Source organism: Triticum dicoccoides, chromosome 1B (assembly GCF_002162155.2).
Source record: "Triticum dicoccoides isolate Atlit2015 ecotype Zavitan chromosome 1B, WEW_v2.0, whole genome shotgun sequence".
Taxonomy (NCBI): Eukaryota; Viridiplantae; Streptophyta; class Magnoliopsida; order Poales; family Poaceae; genus Triticum; species Triticum dicoccoides.
The window spans coordinates 21094016-21119035 of NC_041381.1; the positions used below are offsets into that span (position 1 = coordinate 21094016).

The following is a 25020-nucleotide window of genomic DNA, read 5'->3' on the forward strand; positions in this document are numbered from 1 at the left end:
CGGAGGGACCTTGGAGGCGGGCACAGAGGGTGGGGCAAAGGAGCGTTATGAAAAGTGCCCCTCTGCATCGTCTTCCTTCACCTATGCCGTCACATTCGCCGCCGCCGCCGGTGACCTGCTGGGTTTTCGGGGAGGGGGGGGGTGTTCCTCTTAGTGGCCATGAAGAGGTTGTCGACGATAGAAAAGAGCGTTTACCCACCCTAGTCTTGTTTTAACTTTTTTTTTGAGAATCTGGTCTTGCTTTAACTGGGCCTAGGGCCTGGGTCCTGGGCCGTGGCACGTTAGGCCCACCTCACACGCCAGAACCCATTCTAGAAAAATAAGACCCTTCTCCCGGAATGTATCTTGTGCACCGGTGCACTGGACGCCATAGTGCATATTAAAATGTCTCAAAAAAATCTGAAAATAATCACATTCACACAATATTAATGTATGTTGTCACAAAATTTCTTGTCAAAATTCGAAATGTTGCATGAGGTACAAAAATGACAAATTCGACATCAATGTGATAATGGGCCAACTCTAAAGCCCAACTTATGTCATGTACTATTCAGTGTCAAATTTGTTATTTTTACCTCAACCAATGTTTTTAATTTTGATTTGAAATTGTGCGACAACATAGATCAATGTTGTGTGAATGCGGTAAAAAAATCAAAAGTTTCTAACATTTTAAAATGCGCTACGGGCATCCGGTGCACCGTAGCACCATAAGCACTGATGCATGAGATACCCCCCCCCCCCTTCCCCAGCAAAAAAACAAAAGAATCATACCCACTTCTATCATACTCTCAGTTTCTATATATATTTTGTATTATAGTTTTTTTCAAAGATGAACGACAGAAAGTTTGATCAACTTTTTCAAAAAATAATAATGTGTAGAATACTAGATCAATACCACTAAATTAATCACAAAATATGTTCGCGTATGGTGTATATTTGGTATTGCAGATATTGATCAAATTCTCTGTCAAGAAAGCATTAGCTCAGTGGTTAGGCATGCGATTGTGCAGGCTAACAACCGGATTCAATTTCTAGAATTAACGGGTAATGCACATGGTTTTTTCCCAGTTGTTGAGGATCAAACTTGGTGGGAAGTGAGACCACTCATCAAGATAAAATATTGGTACTCATAAAAAAATATATGAGAACCATGCTTGATGTGTGGTGGGAGCACACATAAAGATAAAAATCTTGATACTCATACTAAAATGGTTGTTTGCCTCTCTAGTTGGTGCAGAGGCCAGGAGAAGTGAAATTCTTTCCCAAATTCTGGGTTTCCTCTCAGTAAACCCATTGAGAAACCTAGCCCCCACATTATCCACGAGGATGACACAGGTGGTGACACCGCCACCCCTTCTCCAATGCCCCTTCGCATTGTCTCTCCCTCATTGGCGCCGGTTGTGGCCGCCAAGGCAAAGCCTCTCGCAGTGGTCGGCAGCAGCGGGCCCACTCTGGCGTATCTGCCCCTTCTTCCACCCCATCACACAGAGATCCCATCTGGTATTGTTGCGGGTCTGGCCTGGCCTTGTCCCGGGGCCCTCCTCTTTGGGTTGTTCGTCCACTGAAGGTGCCGGAACACATGGCTCCCGGCCATCGCTACTGCAACCATTCGCGTTGACTCCTGAAAAAATTGGGTCGACCCAGTGTCGCTCTTAGTGACTTGGGCGATGCCTCCAAGTTGACGTCACTAGAGCCCTCTCCTCCATGCACCCACCTCTTGCTGCTGGCTTTGTGCCATTAAGAAAATCCCCTGCAATGGTGGTGGTGGGGTGACGCGTTGTGCGGCACTGAGGCGAGAGTAGTGGAGGAGGCTTTGCAGGAAATCACTCCATACCGTGACAGTGGCCTCACTACGGATTTTGATAGCTATCAAAAGGTCTTGATGAGGGTTTCCTCTGGATACGATGGTTGACTTTGGTGGTGACATGCAAACTATGGACGATGGCTTGACACGGAAGGATGGTTGTGTAGAGGCGATGGCGCACATCGCATGTAGCTGATGGGATTGCGGAAAAGTGGTGGCTACAACACTTGAATGGCATCGATGATGATGCTATTCGAGCACCCAGTCTCGAGCTCCAAGGAAAGCCTAGGTCTGACCGAGTTGGTTATACTTGGCTATGGAGATGTTTTACGTCGTTACATGGTTGAAGGCATTACTCGAATATTCTTGGACTTAACTCTTCAAAGTGAAAACCTAGATTCTAAACTTAGGTGGTTGGATACGGTGATGGCGGTGCTTGAGCGTCGCTCCCTTCCTGAAGGTCTTGTTGTTGAAGAATCTCGTCGCCTGTGTGGTGTCAATGAGATGGTTGATGTGAAAATGGTTATTGTTGTAGTTTGCCGATTGCGGACTGGATCACTTTGTTTTTTTCCTTCTTCCTCACGTAGAAAAAACTTTGGTCTTATATGTCTTTTGATGGCGTGTTCTTGTGTGCGTGTATTGGTGTTGGTTGTGTGCATCCTAGTTATGCATAGGCCATGTGTGTGTCCATTGTGTATATATCCACTTGATGCTCCATTTTAAGCCAATAAAATCCATGTTTTGTCCAAGAAAGATCAATTTATCTGTAAGCTTTGTCAAAATTTGTGACCTTTGACTTTCGTGAAAACCAATGTGCGATGCACACTATATTATGGGACAGAGCGAGCATGAATTAAGATATCCTACTGATCTATGTCCCTTAATTGGGTTAGATTTATGGGCCTCCTTCCATTAAATCTTGTGCCTCACCCCAGTAAATTCTGAAATATCAAAGGCCCATTTGAATTGCATGGCAAGTGTGTAAGTTTAGACTTATCCATCCAAATATATAGCACCTAATACGTTATTCGAGGTTGGCTTTGCTGATTGACAAAATTAATAATACTGCATCATGGCTTTCCTCAAAAACAAAAAAGTCAATTTGTAAGGCTCATTCTCTTGGGAACATGCAAATATAACTGTATCCACATTAATTTTTGTCAAAGTTTTATTCTGAATTTAGAATAAACCAATGCATGAAGGAGTGAGAGGGCCATGCATATAGTGTTAATATGTTGTCTAGCACTTAAGTAGGTCCTTCTTGGTTGATCTGATTTGTAAGATGGGCCCAATAAACCGGAAGGGAGGGAGTGTATGAGATGTTGGTAGCTATAAAAATTACTCCCTCCATCTCAAAATAAGTGACTCAAGTTTGTACTATTTAAGTATAAAGTTAGTACAAACTTGAGCCACTTATTGGGGGACGGAGGGAGTATATCATTAGAAACTATTTTCACATACAAATTTAACTCAATTCAAAATGTAGTCAACTTCTATTTTTCGTCATCCACCTTAGAAAACTTTCAATACATTTTCCACCTACTATTTCTTTTTGCCCCAATATCTAGTTTTTCTAGGTAGGTACCTTTCGTCCCTAATATATCCTTTATGGAAATATTCTCAATTTTCAACCAAAATTTATACAATTTTCATTTTTTGATTTCCAACTAAGACGACTTTCAACAAAAAATTCACCCAGTATTTATTTTCTTCCCAACATTTCATTCCCAATGTTTGCCTTTTTAGGGGTAGGTACCTTTCACTCCCAATATTTCCTTTTTTGGAAATATTCTCAAATTTCAAAGAATATAGTCAACTTGTAGTTTTGTACACCCATCTCAGAAAACTTTCGACACATTTTGCACCTAATAATTTTCAAATCCAGTATTTTTCGTGCATGTGGCTTTCCTCCCCAATGTTTCCTTTCTGGCAACATTCTAACATTTCAATTAAAATTAGGAAACCTCCCTTTTCCTACCTCCAACTAAGTCAACTTTCAACACATTTTCCACCTAGGTTTTGTAAAAATATAGGTGACTTTCAAACATATATTCTTGTCGAACATTCAAATTTTTGGGTGAGCTTTTAGAAATTTGATTACCCTTGATCCGGTTTTGGATATAAGTATAGCCTTCTTCCCTAGATACCCTAGGTTATCGTACCACAAGAAGTGTTTCTTGGCAAGGAGATTTCTGCAAGAACTTGTTGTCTCAAAACTTCAAGTTTTCGGACCAATCGTAGAGATGATTAAGAAGGCAATCCTAAGGAAATATGCCAGGTCTTAAGGTTACACCTACAACCGTGTACATACATTTGGATTTCACCTACAACAGTGTACCTGAAGGAAATATGGGTGTTTTCCATGTTCGGAGAGTGTTTACTCACCTGCTCAAGGCCTGAGTCATGTTTTGACTGGGCTTGGGCCTTGGGACGTGTCACGTTAGGACCACCTGATCACGCCAGAACTCATTCATGAAAAATTAGACCTTCCTCCCCCTCGAAGAAAGCAAAAGAATCACACCCACTTCCATTATGCTCCCTCCGTCCCAAAACACAGTGTGTATTAGACTCTTTTTTAAAAGTCAAATGATATAAGATTTGATCAAGTTCTTAGAAAAATTGCAATCATGTAGAATACTAAATATATACCACTAGATTGATCGGGAAATATATTTTCATATGAAGCATATTTGGTATTGTAGATATAGATAAACTTCTCCATAAACTATAAAAGTTTGTGACCCCTTGACTTTTGCAAAAATCAATGTGTAGCTATACTATGGGACATGGGAATATGAACGAAGATGTCCCTATTGTTCTATGTCCCTCATCTGGGTTAGATTTTATGGGCTTCAGTCCATTAAATCTTGTGCCTCAGCCTAGTAGAATTCTGAAATCTCAAAAGCTCATTTGAATTGCATGGCAAGTGTGTATGTTTAACACCCCCTCCGTAGAAATATATTGTGTCTAATATGTTGTTTGTGGTTGCCTCTGACAACTAATAAAATTAGTAATATATGCGATGTATGATAGTAAAAATTATATCATTATAAACTATTTTCATGTACGAATTTAATAGTACAATTTTTTGTAACATGCACACCGTATATTTTATTGCTATAACCGGTGGTGAAAGGCAGCGTAAAAAATGTATTAGACCCTATATAGTTGCATCTGCGGAAACCAACCACGAATTAGGTAGTTAGTGAAGATGGTGGTAACTCGTCTAATTTATCACACATATGTGACAAATCTCAAAGCTTTGTATGGTGCCACTATACCAATCGCAAAATGCAGAAAATAATTAAGAAAAAAGTCTAATGGTATAATGAGATAAAGAACAACAAACTACTCTCTAGAAACTCAGCCATTCTTTGAATAGTGCCTTCTTTTTTCTTTGAATACATCAAGTGGAAAAAAAAGATAAATTTCTTTGAACAGTGCATCTTTCTTTTTACAATTCAATTAGGAACCTTAATAATGATAGAAACCCAGGCCAGCGCTCCAAATAAACCCATTTTTATAGGTCTGGTGCGCGGCTGGACCTAGAACTAATCAACAGAATAATTGCTTGTAATCTGAACTATTCTCCGTCACAATCTCATGACATTGGGAACTAAGCCATAGGTAGAGAAGCGACAAATTTAGCTCACATCAACACCACAACCTCACTACTATTCTTCCATAGTCCACATCCTTGCTACTCTTCTCTCTAAGCATTGGATCTGATGTTGATGCTGTTGCACAATAACCAAGGTGTGTACTTCCCTACTTTTGCTACTTGCTTAGATCAGATGAGGAGCCTCCTCCAAATAAAAAGGAACAATGGTATTAGGCGTATCGTAGATTCAAAATCGTTTTACGCATGATATTTCAATCAACATCTAAAATAGGTGTTCTCGTGTCTGCGAGCCTTCAGATTTATTTTTTTCAATTAGCATGGAATGCTAAAACAATAATAAGTTGAATATCTAAGAAGGAAGAAGCAGAGGGTGAGGGGAAAAAAGGAGCTCGCTGAGCAGAACTCCATTTTACGGAAATTCGTCTCACATACATAAGTTTCCATTTCCCTTTTTTCTCCGTCCAGGAAACAAGCTAATTCATTTGCTGTGGGGCAAAGAAGCATCATATATCTCATATTGAGGTGGAAATCAGAATTTCCAAAATGGCAATTGAACCTCTCCATGACAATCTGGACACCATCGCAGCAACCGACCAACCATACATTGGTGATTCCTCTTCCCAGCAGCAACTCACCGTCTACAACTATGACCTAAGAGATCCACACTCCACAGTTCTTTACCCAGCCAACCAAGAAAGCACATATCTGCTTGGCGGAGTCACCAATCCTGGATTGTGCAGGGTCAACAGCAGCCTTGAACAAAACCAATTTCAGATTGCTACATGGGGCAGCCCTGAGCACCGCCGGATCAGATCAAATGATGCCCTTCACTACATAAGCCACATGCTGATGGACGACGTTGACGAGAGGGTCGACATATGCCAAGGGGAGGCTGCTCTCCAGGCTGCTGAGAAGCCATTCCGTGACATTCTTGGGGAGGTATACGCGCCGGCTACTAACTGTCCGCCAATGCATAGCAACAACAAACCAGACAACCCTGATAAGATTGGTACAAGCTGTTACAAGAGGCTCTGGAGCACAAGGTTCAGTAATAACTGTACCAGTTACAGCGTGTTACAGCCCTTAACAAACCAGTTGAGTCCATATACCTGCAATATGAGTCTTTCTCTACAAAACAGTCTGTCGATAAGTGTTGGACCGACTTCTAGATCTGGATTCCCTGCCGTCCATTGTCAGAGAGATGTCGAGGAGGCAACGATGTTTGCTCCACGTATTGGTAAGCTGGTGATATATTTAGAGAATGACATACTTTCTATTTCCAAATTGACTATAAAGGAGATAGTAGGACAGAGGAGCAAAAATTGGGATATCTTGGAAGGAAGGAGCAATAAACATCTTGTCTTCACCACTTCTGCAATAACTCGAAATGAAAATTTTGACCGAGTTCTGCTATGCTATGGTTGGAAGAGTTTCGATCAAACAACAAGACCAATAAGAGGGATGGCAGTGGAAGGAAACAAGAATCTAGTGAAAGGACAGAGCAAAGGATGTCAGAAGGTAAGGGCTAGGATGCAACCGAGGAAAGAGTTGGTTGACCTCAGGACTCTCCTCATCCATTGCGCACAAGCTATGGCAGAAAACAACTACCTGTTGGCCAGTGAACTGCTATTGAAGATAAGACAACACTCTTCAGCAGATGGTGATTGCACTCAGAGACTGGCATTTTACTTGGCGGATGGCCTTGAGGCACGCTTGGCTGGGAGCGGGAGTCAGGTTTATCGCACCCTCATGGAGAGGCGAACAAGTCCCATGGATTTGTTAGAGGCTTACAACCTTTTCTTTGCAACTTGCCCTTTTGTCGGGACGTCATATTACTTTGCGAGCCAAGCTATTCTTGATGTCTCAAAAGGGAAACCAAAGGTGCACATCATTGATTTTGGCATCGGCTATGGCTTTCAGTGGCCATTAATAATTCAGAAGTTTGCACAGCAAGAAGTGGGAGCCCCTAAGCTTCGGATCACAGGTATAGACGTTGCTCAGCCAGGTTTTCGCCCTTGCGAAATGATCGAGGAGACAGGGAAGCGGTTGGCTGATTATGCAAACATGTTCAGGGTACTTTTTCAGTATCAGGGCATTGCCGCTTCAAGATGGGGCACGCTAAAATTGAGGATCTTAACATCGACGAGGATGGAGTTCTCGTAATCAACTGCATATTCCGGATGAAGAATCTTGGTCATGAAACCGATGGCATAAATAACGCAAGGGACGAGGTGCTGAAAACTATGAGGAGGATGAACCCAAATGTTTTTATTTCTGGCACTGTGAACGGGTTACATAGTTCTCCCTTCTTCATACAACAATTCAAAGAAGTTATGCTCCATTACTCTTCAGTGTTTGACATGCTTGATGCAAATGTTCCACGGGGTAATGAAGCAAGAAAGATGCTTGAGAGGATCCCATTTGGGCGGGATGCACTTAACATAATAGCATGTGAGGATGCAGAAAGGACTCACAGGCCAGAAAGTTATAGGCAGTGGCAAGGAAGATTCCTCAAGGCTGGGTTCGAGCAGCTTCCTGTAGATCAAGCCTCTTAAAGAACATAGTACACATGAAGAACTTACATTATCATGAAGATTTCTTCGCTGTTGAAGATTGCGGCTGGCTGCTACAAGGATGGAAAGGGAGAGTGATGTATGCTATATCCAAATGGAAACCTGATGAAACATATGATGATCAGTAAGATTCGAACAGTTTTTCAAGTGCACAAACATATCGGCAACTTACCGCCTCTATAGCTGCTTGCATGATTCTCAACACAACGGTACTTTATGCTAGTATATCTTGGAATGAGATGGGATGGTGATTTGAGTGTTGATATTCTACATGTTTTGATTTGGTCCAATGCACAACTTCACGACCATATATGTAGCAAAAGGCAACTGTGCTATACTTTGCTTCTGCCGCTCCATTTAATTTCTGAACAAAGTGGTCTAGAAATAGAAAGTGCTCTGTAAGCGAGTCTGGTCTTCTTTTAACTATATGTACTTAGTTACTGTTTTGGTCTGTGTGTTGAGCCTACAAGACACGAGAGGAGTGGAAATACCATACATGGAGACTGGATTTGCTGTAAACCAACAACCGGGTCAACATAAAGGAGATTCGTTGCGCGATTGGCGCAAAAACCAACTCCGGTCGCGAAGTTCACGTATAACAGATGTTCCTTCCATGAAATCATCCCCCAAAGGGTGATTGAGAAGGTGAATTGACTCTAAGTTTTATCAAAAACTCGACTGCACCTCTCAAGGCAACTGACCTGAACCATCAAACTTGGAATATTGCACTGCCCATCTCTCAAAACTGGCGATATGGAAGGTCAGGGGATTCTCATTTCTGATTTGAAGGCGGCAATTGTACTTAAAATAATTAAACAAGGTTCCTATGCACGAACCCAATAGAATGCACTAATGTAATCAGTCAAACTTCTACTCCATAGAGATACGGAGTAAAAAAATTAAGTACGAGCATAATTTTAACCATCCGGATTAGAAATTTGAAAATCATATGTACAGATTTTTCTCAAAAAAGATGTGAGCTCCTGGTTCCCGAGGGGACTACCAAATCACTAGGGCCACAGAGATACGGGGAATCGGAGAGGGGGGAGGGAGAGACCTTGGAGGCGTGCGCGGGGGTTGGGGTGGAGGCCGAGGTCGGCGAAGGAGCGCGAGGAGAAGAGCCTCTCCGCTTCGTCTTCCGTCGCCTTCGACGCTGTTGGAGCCCCCACCGCCGGCGACCAGCGGAGCTTCGTCTTGGCGGCCATGGAGAGAGAGGTCGCGGAGGAGAGGAGAGTGGAGGCGTTTTCCGCCTTCGGAGAGCGTTTATGCACTTTCTCAACTACTGAGTCGTGTTTTAACTGGGCCTGGGCCCTGGGGCCAGGGCTGTGTCACGTTAGCCTTCACACAGTAAGTTATTAGGTGAACAAGATGAAAGTTTTATATAGCCCCTCAAAAAAAAGGTGAAAGTTTTATAGTATATTATTAGGTGAGCAAGTTACAATGGTTCGTGACATAGGCATCAACACAAGGTCGCATTCACACAGCCTAGGTGAAAACCAAGCACAAACTATATAGTTAGTGGTTTCTAAAAAAATACTCCATCTGTTCCGATTTACTAGTTAGTGAAGATGGTGGTACCTCCATCCCATCGGAAATCAAATTTAAGGTTCAATTAGTTGTGTATCTTATCAAACCAGTTTCTATTTTCATAGTGTGTGATGTATTTTCATAGTCTTACCCAAGTTATTGATTCGAGAAAAATAGCAAACTCATGCACAGCCAATAAAAATTAGTATTATATTTCCTTTCTCACACACAAAAAATAATAATGATGCTCACTCTTTGAAATCAAAGAAAGTACAAACACTGCCTGTCCATTTCTGTAATTTTCTTCAAGGTAAACAACATGTGTTCTTTTGTTGCGTGATTTATATATATTTTTAAAATGGGGGCAAAAGATTTGTCTGAGAATAGAGTTTTACAATCATCCCTTACAACACTGCATGACAATTACTCACGCAATACAATTTTCTCAAGCTTCTTTGCACCCGTGGTGACCCATAGCTGGGCCTCCTCCACGATGATGTTGAGGACTATTGGGGGCAGCACACTTTTGTGCCGAAAGACGCAGGCGAGGCTATAGCTTTTCTATATGGAATATTCATGCTGATTCTACTATCCCACCAATGTTTGACGGAACCCTTTAAATGCCAAGATGTAATTTATCAAACTAAATAATGTTGTTGATGTCGATGGAGCCCTCCAAATGACAAGAAGGTGAAATCTATTAGTTACTAATGGCCGCGAACACGTCTAATATATCACATATACGTGACCAATCTCAAAACCTTTATACGATACCACTATACCAATCTCGAAACACAAAGAAAATAATTACAGAAAAAACTGATGGTTTAATGACATACTAAAGTACAACAAACTACACTCCAAAAATTCAATCATTATATATATCAACTACCAAATGAAAAAAAATACAAGTTTTTTGAATAGTGCCTCCTTTTTTCTTTCAATTACGTCCAAAATTTTAACAGATTTTTGTTTTATTTTCTTCTAGTATTTATTTTGGCCTGTTCTCCTAGTATTACAGATTGAATCTGGATCTGCATTTTCATGACATAATAACTAACAATCATGTCGATGTTGTAAATAACATTCAGAGGCATTTACACTCCTTAAACATTTGGTACAACTGTATGACTCAAGCCTTGGTAAAATACTCCAGGTACGGCAGAACATAAGTGTCAGACTATCTAGGCACCAACAATTCAACTTTGAACTAATAACATAATCAAAAAGAAATCTGATTATTTTACTGATATGAAGTACAACAAGCTATCCTCGAAAAATTCGACCAAGACCATTATATGTATCAACTAGTGCATCTCAGTATATATCAACACCAATTCTCAGTGGGAAAGAAAGAAAAAATTCTTCAAATAGTGCATCTCCTTTCGATTAGCTCAGATTTTTTAACGACTCAATTAGGAACCTTAATAATATTGATACCCAGGAAAGCATTCCTAATAAACACTTTTTTATACCTCTGATGCACAGCTGGGCATAGAACTAATCGACGGGATAATTGCTTGTAATCTGGACCATTCTCTGTCACAATCTTATGACGTTGGGAACAAAGCCATAAGGTAGAGGAACGACAAAATTAGTTCACATGAACCTCACTACTCTTATTTCATAGTCCACATCCTTGCTACTCTTCTCCCAAAGCATTGGATCTGGTGCTGCTGCTGCTGCTTGATAACCAAGGTGCGTGCTTCCCTACTTTTGCTACTTGCTCAAGTCAGATGAGGAGCCTCCTGCAAATAAAAAGGAATAGTGGTATTAGGCACGTCGTAGATTCAAAATCATTTTAGTCATGCTGTTTCTATTGTGGATGCTTAAACATTCTATGTTTAACTGGCTAAAACAGTTGTTCTTGTGTCTGGAAGCCTATGGATTTTTTTCCAATCAGTATGGCATGCAAAAACAATCATAAGTTGAATCTCTAATAAATAGTAAGAAACAGAACTCCGTTTTGCGAGATTATAGCACATTTGCAAGGTGAACGGAAATTCACCTCACGTAATTTAGTTTCCATTTCCCTTTTTTCTTCGTCCAGGAAACAAGCTGTTGCGTTTTCTGTGGAACAAAGAGGCATCATATATCTCATATTGAGGTGGAAATCAGACTTTCCACAACGGCAACTGAACCTTTCCGTGAGAATCTGGACACCGTCGCAGCAACCAACCAACCATACGATGGTGATTCCCCTTCCCAACAGCAACTCAATGTGTACAACTACGACCTGAGTGGTCCACATGCCACGGTTTTCTCCCCAGCCAACCAGGCAAGTGTCAACAACAACCATGGACAAAACCAATTTCAGATTGCTGCAGGGGGTAGCCCTGAGCACCGCAGTATCAGATCAAATGATGCCCTTCACTACATAAGCCAGATGCTGATGGAAGACGTCGACGAGAGGGTCGACATATGCCAAGGGGAGGCTACTCTCCAGGCTGCTGAGAAGCTATTCCGTGACATTCTTGGGGAGGTATACTCGCCGGCTACTAACTGTCCGTCAATGCATAGCAACAGTAAATCAAACAACCCTGATAAGAGTGGTACCAGTTTTTACAAGAGGCTCTGGAGCACAAGCTTTAGTAATGACTGTTCCAGTTGCAACGTGTTACAACCCTTAACAAACCCGCCGAGTCCATATATCTGCAATAGGAGTCTTTCTCAACAAAACAATCCGTCGATAAGTCTTGGACCGACTTTTAGATCTGGTTTCCCTGCCTTGCAATGTTAGAGAGGTGTCGAGGAGGCAACTATGTTAGCTCCAAGTATCGATAAGCTAGTGATATATTTAGAGAATGGCATACTTTCTATTTCCAAACTGACTACAAAGGCAAAAGTAGGAGAGATGAGCGAAAACTGGGATATCTTGGAAGGAAGGAGCAATAAACATCATGCCATCACCCCTTGTGCAATAATTCGAAATGAAAATTTCGACCGAGTTCTGCTATGCTATGGTCCGAAGAGTTTTGATCAAATAACAAGACTGCGAGAAAGCATGGCAGAGACAGGAAACAAGAATCCACAGAAAGGCCGGAGCAAAGGACGTCGGAAGCTATGGGCTAGGAAGCAACCGAGGAAAGAGTTGGTTGATGTCAGGACTCTCCTCGTCCATTGTGCACAAGCTGTGGCGGAAGAAAACCACATGTTGGCCAGTGACTTCCTAAAGAAGATAAGACAACACTCTTCAGCAGATGGTGATTGTAATCAGAGACTGGCATTTTACTTGGCGGGTGGCCTCGAGGCACGCTTGGCTGGAATCGGGGGTCTGGTTTATCACAACCTCATGGAAAAGCGAAAAATTACCACAGATTGGTTAGAGGCTTACAACCTTTTTCTTGCAGATCGCCCTTTCAAAAGGGCGTCATACTACTTTGCCAACCAAACTATTCTTGATGTCTCACAAAGGCAACAAAGAGTCCACATCAGCGATTTTGGCATCAGCTTCGGCTTTCAGTGGCCGTTAATGATTCAGATGTTTGCACGGCAAGAAAGGGGAGCACCTAAGCTTCGGATCACAGGTATAGAAGTTCCTCGGCCAAGTTTGTGCCCCTGCGAAATGATCGAGGAGACGGGGAAGCGGTTAGCTGATTATGCAAACATGTTCAATGTACCTTTTCAGTATCAGGGCATTGCCGCTTCAAGATGGGACACCATTAATGTTGAGGATCTTAACATTGATGAGGATGAAGTTCTCATAATCAACTGCATATTCCGGATGAAGAATTTTGGTCATGAAACCGAAGCCATAAATAGCGCAAGGGATGAGTGAATGAAAACCATGAGGAGGATGAACCCAAAGGTTTTTATTTCTGGCACAGTGAATGGGTTACATAGTTCTCCCTTCTTCATACAACGATTCAAAGAGGTTGTGCTCCATTACTCTTCAATGTTTGATATGCTTGATACAAATGTTCCACGGGATAATGAAGCAAGAAAGATGATTGAGAGGATCCTATTTGGGCGGGATGCACTTAACATCATAGCATGTGAGGATGCAGAAAGGACTAGGGCGGAAAGTTATAGGCAGTGGCAAGCAAGGTTCCTCAAGGCTGGGTTCCAGCAGCTTCCTGTTGATCCAGCCATCTTAAAGAACATAGTACACATGAAGAACTTACATTATCATGAGGAATTCTTTGCTGTTGAAGATTGCGGCCGGCTGCTACAAGGATGGAAAGGGAGGGTACTTTATGCTGTATCTAAATGGAAACCTAATGAAACATATTATGATCAGTAAGATTCACAGTTTTTGAAGTGCACAAACATCTCGGCAACTTACAGTATGGGTAAGATTCACTGTGTGAAAACTGGCGATATGGATGATGAGAGGATTCTCATTTCTGATTCCAAGACGGGAATTGCAGTTAGTTAATATAAACAAGGCTCCTCCGCATGAATACAATAGATTGCAGTTAATGTTCACATATTATTACTCTCTCCGTATCACAACTATAGGTGACATGTCTTCTGTCAAACTTCTACTTTACACTACGAAATTTGAAGATCATATGTACAGATTTTTTTTCTCAAAAAATTTGTGGATGACATTAGGGGGTGAGCCCCTCCGCCGCGTCTTCCTTGGCCTACGCCTTCGCATTCGCCGCCGGCGGCGGCGGCGACCTGCCGAGCTTCTTCGTGGCGGCCATGGAGAGAAAGGTCAGGGAGGAGAGGAGGGGAGAACCCAAGAGAAGGAGAGAGGAGGCGTTTTCCGCTTTCGGAAAGCGTTTACGCACCTGCTGAGTCGTGTTTTAGTTGGGCCTGGCCCTGGGCCGTGTCACGTTAGGCTTCACCTGATCACGCCAGCTCATCATCCTAATATATATATACCTGAGAGTGATAGAAAAAGCTTCTAATTATCTGCTTCCAGAGAACTGTGATAAACATTAGATTCACTAGCTTGATCCACTAGCATCCGTTCCATCTATGCATCATGAGAATCATCTACCATGTAACATGCATGAGCGCATCCTAAGTGTGTTTTAAATTCACCCACATTTAGTTGTGACGTGCACAACTTTTCATGTTAAGTATTTCTTGCTGATATGTACAAATTTGGCACATAGTTTAAATTGTAAGGACTAAATTAGCATTCTACACAATATTTTCAAATTATATGTTCGATCTCATGGCAACGCGTGGGATATCGTCTAGTTCAAGAAACTCCCTGCCACACGAGGTACTAAGGTGACCGACCCAACCCGAGGGTCCTCCCCCGTCGTCCGGTCAAGGCCTCCATATCTAGACCAGGAGTTGTCACCGCCGAAGCCATGACAACACTATGTCAGTAGTCTTGTGATGGTGCTAATCGAGTTAAACTTAACCGTAAACTGCCTAATTTTTTGACAAACTAAAAAAATGTGAATGCCCCCTAAAGGGAATATGATGAACAAGTTGGGAGTTTTATATATTACGTGAACAATTTACAATCGTTGGTGACAGAGACATCAATACAAGGTCACATTCGCACAGCCTAGGCAAAGACCAAGCACAAATATGTAGTTAGTGGTTTCTACAAAAAATACTTAGGTAGTTAGTGAAGATGGTACCTCCATCCGGCAGAAATCAAATTTAAGGTTCAATTTTTGTATTTGCATAGCGTTAGATCTATTTTCATAATCTTACCCGAGTTATTGATTCGAGAAAAAGAGCAAACTCATGCATAACCTGATAAAACTAATACTCCCTCTGATCCCATAAAAAATGTCGTGGCTTTAGTTCAAATTTGAACTAGAGTTGAACTAAAGCCACAACACTTTTCTTGGGATCAAATGGAGTACTTCCTCCGTCTCAGTTTACAAGTCCCGCGCGTATACCTAGGTTGCAAATTTTATCACCCTAATATAAACTATATAACACAAAAATTATACGGTTTGAAAATGGAACATCTGAATTTTATATTGATATATTTTTTGTAATATATGACTTATATTAGGTTGGTCAAATTGACGATTTAGGGGTACGCGCAAGCCCTGTAAACTGAGAGAGAGGGAGTATTATCTTTCCTTTTTCACACACAAAAAATTTATGATGCTTATATCTCTTCGTAATCAAAGAAAGTACAAACTCTGTCTGTCCATTTCTGTACCTTTTTTCAGGGTAAACACATTTTTCTTTTGCTGTGTAACCTATATATACTTTTAAAATGGGGGCAAAAGATTTGTCTCATCAATTAATTAAGAGGAGAATGGAGTTTTACGATCGTCCCTTACAACACCGCATGGCAATTGCTCGCGCAATAAAATTTTCCCAAGCTTCTTTGCACCCGTGGTGACCCATTGCTTGGCTTCCTCCAAGATGATGTTGAGTACTATCAGGGACGCACACTTTTGTGCCGGAAGACGCGGGCGTTTCATTCATACTAAATTGTCCAAGAGACAAGCATGACGAGAGAGGCCATGACTTTTCTAGATGAAATATTTATGCTGGTTCTACTAGCCCACCAATCTTTGACGAAACCTTTCAAATGCCAAGAAGATGTAATTTATCAAACTAATTAATGTGTTTTTGACGAGGCAAACTAATTAATGTTGTCGATGTTGATGCAGCCCTCCAAATGCCAAGAAGGTGTAATATATCTGTTACTAATGGCTGTGAACTCGTCTAATTTATCATATATACATGACCAATCTCAAAGCCTTTACACGATACCACTATACCAATCTCGTAACACAGAGAAAATAATTACGAAAACCTAATGGTTTAATGAGATAAAATATAACAAACTACACTCTAAAAATTCAACCATTATATATATCAACTATCAAATGAAAAAAACAAGGTTTTTGAATAGTTCCTCCTTTTTTCTTTCAGTTATGTCCAAAATTTTAACAGATATTGTTTTATGGTCTTCTAGAAAGATTTTTTGGCCTGTTCTTCTAGTATTAAAGATTGAATCTGGATGTGCATTTTCATGGCATGATAACTAACAATCATGTCGATGATGTAAATAAAATTCAGAGGCATTTACACTCCTTAAACATTTGGTACAACTATATCACTCAAGCCTTGGTAAAATACTTCAGGTATGGCAGAACATAAGTGCAAATCTCATCAGACTAGCTAGGCACCAATAATTCATCTATGAACTAATAAGATAATCATGAAAAAGAATCTGATTATTACTGAGATGAATTACAACAAATTATCCTCGAAAAAATCGACCAAGACCACTATATATATTTATCAAGTATCAAGTGGGAAAGGAAGGAAAAATTCTTCGAATAGTGCATCTCCTTTCGATTACCTTGGATTTTTTAACAACTCAATTAGGAACCTTAATAGTGTTGAGACCCAGGCAGCGTAACTAATAAACACTTCTTTATACCTCTGATGCCCAGCCGGGCCTAGAACTAATCAACAGGATGATTGCTTGTAATCCGGACCATTCTCAGTCACAATCCTATGACGTTGAAAACAAAGCCGTAAGACAGAGGAACGACAAAATTAGTTCACATCAACCCCACAAGCTCACTACTATTCTTTCATAGCCCACATCCTCACTACTCTTCTCAAAGCATTGGATTTGACGCTGCTGCTGCTAAATAACCAAGGTGTGTGCTTCCCTACTATTGCTACTTGCGCGGACGAGAAGCCTCATTCAAATAAAACTGAGCAGTGGTATTAAGCGCGTCACAGATTCTTTTTTTTTGCGGTTCACAGATTCTATATTTAACCGGCTAAAGTAATTATTCCCGTGTCTGCTAGCCTTTGGAATTAGTTTTCGATCAGTATGGCATGCCAAAACAATCATAAGCTAATTCTCTAATAAAAAAGGAAGCACAAAGTTTCTCTGTAGGTCGAGCTACATGGAACCTCTTATCTTTAGCCCTCAACATTGCTTTGAGATCCGTACTCTCCAACTAACTTACAACAAGAAGATTCCGCTTTTTTTGTTTCTCTCAAATGAAATAACATATAGACTTTTAAACTTTGCAGATCAAACAAACTTTATACCTTCAATGTGTGAACAAACTTTCAGATTTTCCGGACCGACATAAATATACAAAATTAAAAAAATAGCACTTAAAATGCATGAAAAAAATCTAATTAGAATGTGTTGTTGTCCTGCAAAGTTTGAGGTTTATACGTTGTTTCGTTTGAGAGAAACAAAAATGACAAATATGCATGCACAAATCACGATGCAAAAATGGATGGCTAAGATAAGGGGTACCACTAGCATAATGTCACATGCATGAGTGCATTTTAATTGAGTTTTAAATGAACCGACATTTAATTGTGACATGCACAACTTTTCCTGTTAAGAATTTCTTGCGGATGTAGAAATTTATCACATACTAGTTTAAATCGTAAGGACAAAATCAATATTCTACACAATATTTACGAATTGTATATTTCATTCGATGGCAACACGAGATATCATCTAGTTCAAGAAACTCCCTGCTGCACGAGGTACTAAGGTGGCCGGCCCAACCCGAGGGTCCTCCCCTATCGCCCGGTCAAGGCCTCCATATCTAGACCAGGAGCTGTCATTGCAGAAGCCATGGCAAACTATATCGGTAATCTTGTGATGATACTAATCTAGTTAAACTTAATCGGAAACTGCCAAATTTCTTAACAAAATAAAAAAAATCTGAATGCTCCCTAAGTGGAATATGATGAACAAGATGAGAGTTTTATATATTATTAGGTGAGCAAGTTACAATGGTTGGTGACATAGGCATCAATACAAGGTCACATTCACACAGCCTAGGTGAAAACCAAGCACAAACTATATAGTTAGCGGTTTCTAAAAAAATAGGTAGTTAGTTAAGATGGTGGTACCTCCATCCCATCGGAAATCAAATTTAAGGTTCAATTAGTTGTCTATCTTATCAAACCAGGTTCTATTTTCATAGTGTGTGATGTATTTTCATAGTCTTACCCGAGTTATTGAATCGAGAAAAAGAGCAAACTCATGCACAGCCTAATAAAAAAATAATATTATCTTTCCTTTCTCACACACAAAAAGTAATAATGATGGTTATCTCTTTGAAATCAAAGAAAGTACAAACCCTGCCTGTCCATTTCTGTAATTTTATTCAAGGTAAACAACATGTGTTCTTTTGTTGTGTGATCTATATATATTTTTAAAATGGGGGCAAAAGATTTACAGTCATCCCTTACAACGCCGCATGACAATTTATCGCGCAATACAATTTTCACAAGCTTCTTTGCACCCGTGGTGGCCCATAGCTGGGCCTTCTCCACGATGATGTTGAGGACTATTGGGGGCAGCACACTTGTGTGCCTGAAGACGCGGGCGAGGCCATAGCTTTTCTATATGGAATATTCATGCTGGTTCTACTAGCCCACTAATGTTTGACGGAGCCCTTTAAATGCCAAGATGTTATTTATCAAACTAATTAATGTTGTTGATGTTGATGTTGCCCTCCAAATGACAAGAAGGTGAAATCTATTACTAGTTACTAGGCCGCGAACACGTCTAATATATCACATATACGTGACCAAACTCAAAGCCTTTATACGATACCACTATACCAATCTCGAAACACAAAGAAAATAATTACAGAAAAAATGATGGCTTAATAATATACTAAAGTACAACAAACTACCCCCGCAAAAAAAAAAGTACAACAAACTACACTCCAAAAATTCAACCATTATATATATCAACTACCAAATGAAAAAAAATACAAGTTTTTTGAATAGTGCCACCTTTTTCTTTCAATTACGTCGAAACATTTAACAGATTTTGTTTTATTTTCTTCAAGTATTTTTTGGCCTGTCGTTCTAGTATTACATATTGAATCTGGATGTGCATTTTCATGACATGATAACTACCAATCCTGTCGATGTTGTAAATAAAATTCAGAGGCATTTATACTCCTTAAACATTTGGTACAACTGTATGACTCAAGCCTTTGGTAAAATACTTCAGGTACGGCAGAACACAATTGCAAATCTCATCAGAGTAGCTTGGCACCAACGTTCAACTTTGAACTAATAAGATAATCACGAAAAAAAATCTGATTATTTTACTGAGATGAAGTACAACAAACTATCAAGTGGGAGAGAAAGAAAAAATTCTTCAAATAGTGCATCTCCTTCCGATTACCTCAGTTTTTTTAACAACCCAATTAGGAACCTTAATAATGTTGACACCCAGGCAAGCATTCCTAATAAACACTTTTTTATACCTCTGATGCGCAGCTGGGCCTAGAACTAATCGACAGGATAATTTCTTGTAATCTGGACCATTCTTTGTCACAATCTTATGACATTGGGAACAAAGCCATAAGCCATAAGGTAGAGGAACGACAAACTTAGTTCACATCAACACCACAAGCTTACTACTATTCTTTCATAGCACACATCCCCATTACTCTCCTCAAAGCACTGAATCTGATGCTGCTGCTGCTAAATAATTAACAATTCTTTGAATAGTGCCTTCTTTTTCGTTGAATACATCGAGTGGAAAAGAAAGACAGATTTCTTTAAATAGTGCATCTCCTTTTTTTTAACAATTCAATTAGGAACCTTAATAGTGATTGAAACCCAGACCAGCGCTCCTAATAAATACTTTTTTATCGGTCTGGTGCGCGTCCGGGCCTAGAACTAATCGACAGAATAGTTGCTTGTAATCTGAACCATTCTCCGTCACAATCTCATGACATTGGGAACTAAGCCATAAGGTAGAGGAACGACAAATTTAGCATACATCAGAACCACAACTTCACTACTCTTCTTTCATAGTCCACATTCTCAATACTATTCTCTCAAAGCATTGGACCTGATGCTGATGCTGTTGTTCAGTAACCAAGGTGTGTGCTTCCCTACTTTTGCTACTTGCTTAGATAAGATGAGCAGCCTCCTGCAAATAAAAAGGAAAAGTGGTATTAGGCGCATCGTAGACTCAAATCGCTTTAGTCATGCTGTTTCTGTTATGGATGCTTATTGTATGTTCAACCGACTAAAATAGTTGTTCTCGTGTGTGCATGCAAAAACAATCATAAGCTGAATTTCTGATAAACAAGAAGAAGCTGATCTGCGTTTTACGAGCATTCTAGATTGTAGCACATGAGCAAGGTGAATGGAAATTCGTCTCACATAATTTAGTTTCCATTCCCCTTTTTTATTCGTCCAGGAAACAAGCTGACCCATTTGCAGTGGGACAAAGAAGCATCATATATCTCATATTGAGGTGGAAATCAGACTTTCCACAATGGCACCTGAACCTCTATGTGATAATCTGGGGACTGTCGTAGCAACCAACCAACCATACGAGGGTGATTACTCTTCCCAGCAGCAACTCACCGTGTACAACTATGACCTGAGTGGTCCACACTCCATAGTTCTCTCCCTAGCCAATAGGAGCCATGGACAAAACCAAGTTCAGATTGCTGCAGGGGGTAGCCCTCAACGCCTGATCAGATCAAATGATGCCCTTCAATACATAAGCAAAATGCTGATGGAAGATGTCGATGAGACGGTCAACATATGCCAAGGGGATGCTGCTCTCCAGGCAGCTGAAAAGCCATTCCGTGACATTCTTGGGGAGGTATACACGCCGACTACTAATTTTACACAAATACATAGCAACAACAAACCAGACAACCCTGATAAGAGTGGTACCAGCTGTTACAAGAGGCTCTGGAGCACAAGCTTCAGTAATAACTGTTCCAGTTACAGCGTGTTACAGCCCTTAACAAAGCTGTTGAGTCCATATACTTGCAATAAGAGTCTTTCCCTACAAAACAGTCCGTCGATAATTGTTGGACTGACTTCTAGATCTGATTTCCCTGCCTTACATTGTCAGAGAGATGTCGAGGAGGCAACGATGTTTGCTCCACGTATTGGTAAGCTAGTGATATATTTAGAGAATGACATACTTACTATTTCCAAAATGACTATAAAGGAGACAGTAGGACAGAGGAGCGAAAAATGGGATATCTTGGAAGGAAGGAGCAATAAACATCTTGTCTTCACCACTTGTGCAATAACTCGAAATGAAAATTTCGACCGAGTTCTGTTATGTTATGGTTGGAAGAGTTCCGATCAAACAACAAGACTGACAAGAGGGATGTCAGTGGAAGGAAACAAGAATTCTGTGAAAGGCCGGAGTAAAGGACGTCAGAAGCTAAGGGCTAGGATGCAACCGAGGAAAGAGTTGGTTGATCTTAGGACTCTCCTCATCCATTGCGCACAAGCTGTGGCAGAAAACAGCTACCTGTTGGCCAGTGAACTGCTATTGAAGATAAGACAACACTCTTCAGCCGATGGTGATTGCACTCAGAGACTGGCATTTTACTTGGCGGATGGCCTTGAGGCACGCTTGGCTGGGAGCGGCAGTCAGGTTTATCGCACCCTCATGGAGAGGCGAACAAGTCCCACGGATTGGTTAGAGGCTTACAACCTTTTCGTTGCAACTTGCCCTTTTGTCAGGATGTCATATTACTTTGCGAGCCAAGCTATTCTTGATGTCTCAAAAGGGCAACCAAAAGTGCACATCATTGATTTTGGCATCGGCTATGGCTTTCAGTGGCCATTAATGATTCAGAAGTTTGCACAGCAAGAAGAGAGATCCCCTAAGCTTCGGATCACAGGTATAGACGTTGCTCAGCCAGGGTTTCGCCCCTGCGAAATGATCGAGGAGACAGGGAAGCGGTTGGCTGATTATGCAAACATGTTCAGGGTACCTTTTCAGTATCAGGGCATTGCCGCTTCAACATGGGGCGCCATTAAAATTGAGGATCTTAACATTGACGAGGATGAAGTTCTCATAATCAACTGCATATTCCGGATGAAGAATATTGGTCATGAAACCGATGGCATAAATAGTGCAAGGGACGAGGTGCTGAAAACTATGAGGAGGATGAATCCAAAGGTTTTTATTTCTGGCACTGTGAACGGGTTACATAGTTCTCCCTTCTTCATACAACGATTCAAAGAAGTTATGCTCCATTACTCTTCAGTGTTTGACATGCTTGATGCAAATGTTCCATGGGATAGTGAAGCAAGAAAGATGCTTGAGAGGATCCCATTTGGGAGGGATGCACTCAACATAATAGCATGTGAGGATGCAGAAAGGACTCACAGGCCCGAAAGTTACAGGCAGTGGCAAGGAAGGTTCCTCAAGGCTGGGTTCCAGCAGCTTCCCATAGATCAAGCCGTCTTAAAGAACATAGTACACATGAAGAACTCACATTATCATGAAGACTTCTTTGCTGTTGAAGATTGCGGCTGGCTGCTACAAGGATGGAAAGGGAGAGTAATTTATGCTATATCCAAATGGAAACCAAATGAAACACATGGTGACCAGTAAGATCCGAAAAGTTTTGCAGACTGCAGAGACAACTTCCTTGCATGGTGCTCAACACAGTTGATCTAAAATGCTGAAGGCGGTAAGACATTCTTTCATCAGAGATGGGCACCGGAAACTATCTTGGAAGGAGATGCGATGGAGATTCAAATGTTTATACTCAACATGTTTTTATTTGGTCCAACTGCGCAACATACACCACCATATATGTTGGAAATAAATAGAAGGCAGCTGTAAAGTAGGACCTTCAGTGTTCTTTTTAAGTCTGAACAAACTGTTTTAGAAAGTTGCTCCAAAAGTGAATCTGGTGTTTTTCAAACAGATACAGTATTAACTATGTGTACTTGTTTATTGTCTCGATCCATTTATTGGGCCCACTAGACATGAGATTAATGGAAACACCATACCTAGACACTGGTTCCAATGTAAAGGAGCGTATTGAACTGTCTACTTCTCAAAACTGCACTGTAAATTAAGGTGACATGGAATGTCAGAGAAACAGTCATTTCTGAAATAAAGGCCGCTAACTAGGTTCCTATGCACGAATCCGATAGAGTGCATATACGACGTTTTGGACATATTACTATCTCCGTATCACAACTAGATCTACGAATATCATTTCAATCATTCAGATTGGAAATTTGAAAGTCATATGTACAATTTTTTTCTCGAGAAAATCATATGTTCACCGAGGGGACTGCCAAACCACCTGCAGGGCCTCGAGAGACACGAGGAGTCGGAGAGGGGGAGAGGGAGGGATCTTGGAGGTGGGCGCAGAGGGTGGGTGGAGTGGTGGAGGCCAAAGTCGGCGTAGGAGCACGAGGAGAAGTGCCCCTCAGCGTTGTCATCCTTCGCCTACGCCGTCGCATTCGCCGCCGCCGCCGACCTGCCGAGGTTCCGCCTTCCGAGAGCGATTACGCACCTGCTCAAGTTTTTTTTTAGAATGAGTCGTGAGTTAACTGGCCCTGGGCCCTGGGCCTTGGGTTGTGTCACGTTAGGCCCACCTTATCATGCCAGAACTTTCAGGCACAATAAGACCCACGATTGAGTGCTCCTAGCTGACGCTCGCGTGCGTCAAGACGTGCAGCTTCCGCTGAAGGATTCACGCAAAACGGGCCGGCCCATTTCCACGAGCGAACGTAAAAGGGAAATGGCAGAAAAAATGCAGCGTTGGATAGACTCGAACCCGTGACACACAATATTTAGCCGCGTTGCTTGCCACTACACTGGCGCCTGACTATGTGTTAAGTTCCAGCGCTCAAATTCCAGGTACTATGTACACCGGTAGATCCGTCTTTTAATTATTCCTTCAAGAAATGAATAACTTTTTCTCGAAAAAAATTTAAAACGTGAGTTTTACAAAAAAAACGTGAATAATTTTTGACCATGATTGTTTTTTGAAAATCCAAACATTTGTTGAATTTTTACAAGTTACAAATATACATTGATTTTTTTGTGAAAATACGCCAAACAATTTTTAACTACACAATGTCATTTTTGTGATATATGATGCACAAATTTTAAATATACATTGAACATTTTTGTAATATACATTGAACTATTTTTAACTACACGTTGAACAATTTTGTTATATACACTAAACAAATATTAAATACATATTGAACATTTTGTGATATACACTGAACAATTTTTGAAAAAAGTAAACAAAATTTTGAATCAATGAACAATTTTTTAAATCGAGAACAAAATTTGGGATTTCAAACCATTTGCTTGAAAACAAAGTATAAAAGCAAAACGAAAAAGGATAAATAAAAGAAAAGAACCAGAAACAGAAATAGAAAAAAGGAAAAAAAGGTAAAAAAGGAAACAGGTTTTTTATTTAGGACCGAAAAAACTAGCAAAAGAAACAGGTATAAACGGAAAAACAAGCAAAATGAAAAAACCGGTTCAGAGAACCTACTAGAAGGTTTCCCAAACCAGGTCTCGCTCGAAGTGGGCCGGCCCGTGCGCCTTGTTCGCTCGCTTCGCTTCAGCGAAGCAGCGACGAACGGACGCACACGGGCGTCGTATAGGATCTGCCCTCACGATTACCCCTCAAAGAAAAAAGGCACGATCACTCCGCGAACCATGTAGTTAGGACATTATTAAACATAAAAAGGTACTGCCTCCGTAAACTAATATAAAAAACATTTAGATTACTATTTTAATGATCTAAACGATTTTATATTAGTTTACAGAGAAAGTGTAA

General features: G+C 40.7%; 2 pseudogenes; both read left to right on the forward strand.

Moving 5' to 3' along the window:
- Positions 1 to 9202: 9202 nt before the first annotated feature.
- Positions 9203 to 13769, forward strand: LOC119350014 (annotated as a pseudogene).
- Positions 13770 to 20714: 6945 nt separating this feature from the next.
- LOC119350015 lies at positions 20715 to 22880 on the forward strand (annotated as a pseudogene).
- The last annotated feature ends 2140 nt before the right edge of the window (positions 22881 to 25020 follow it).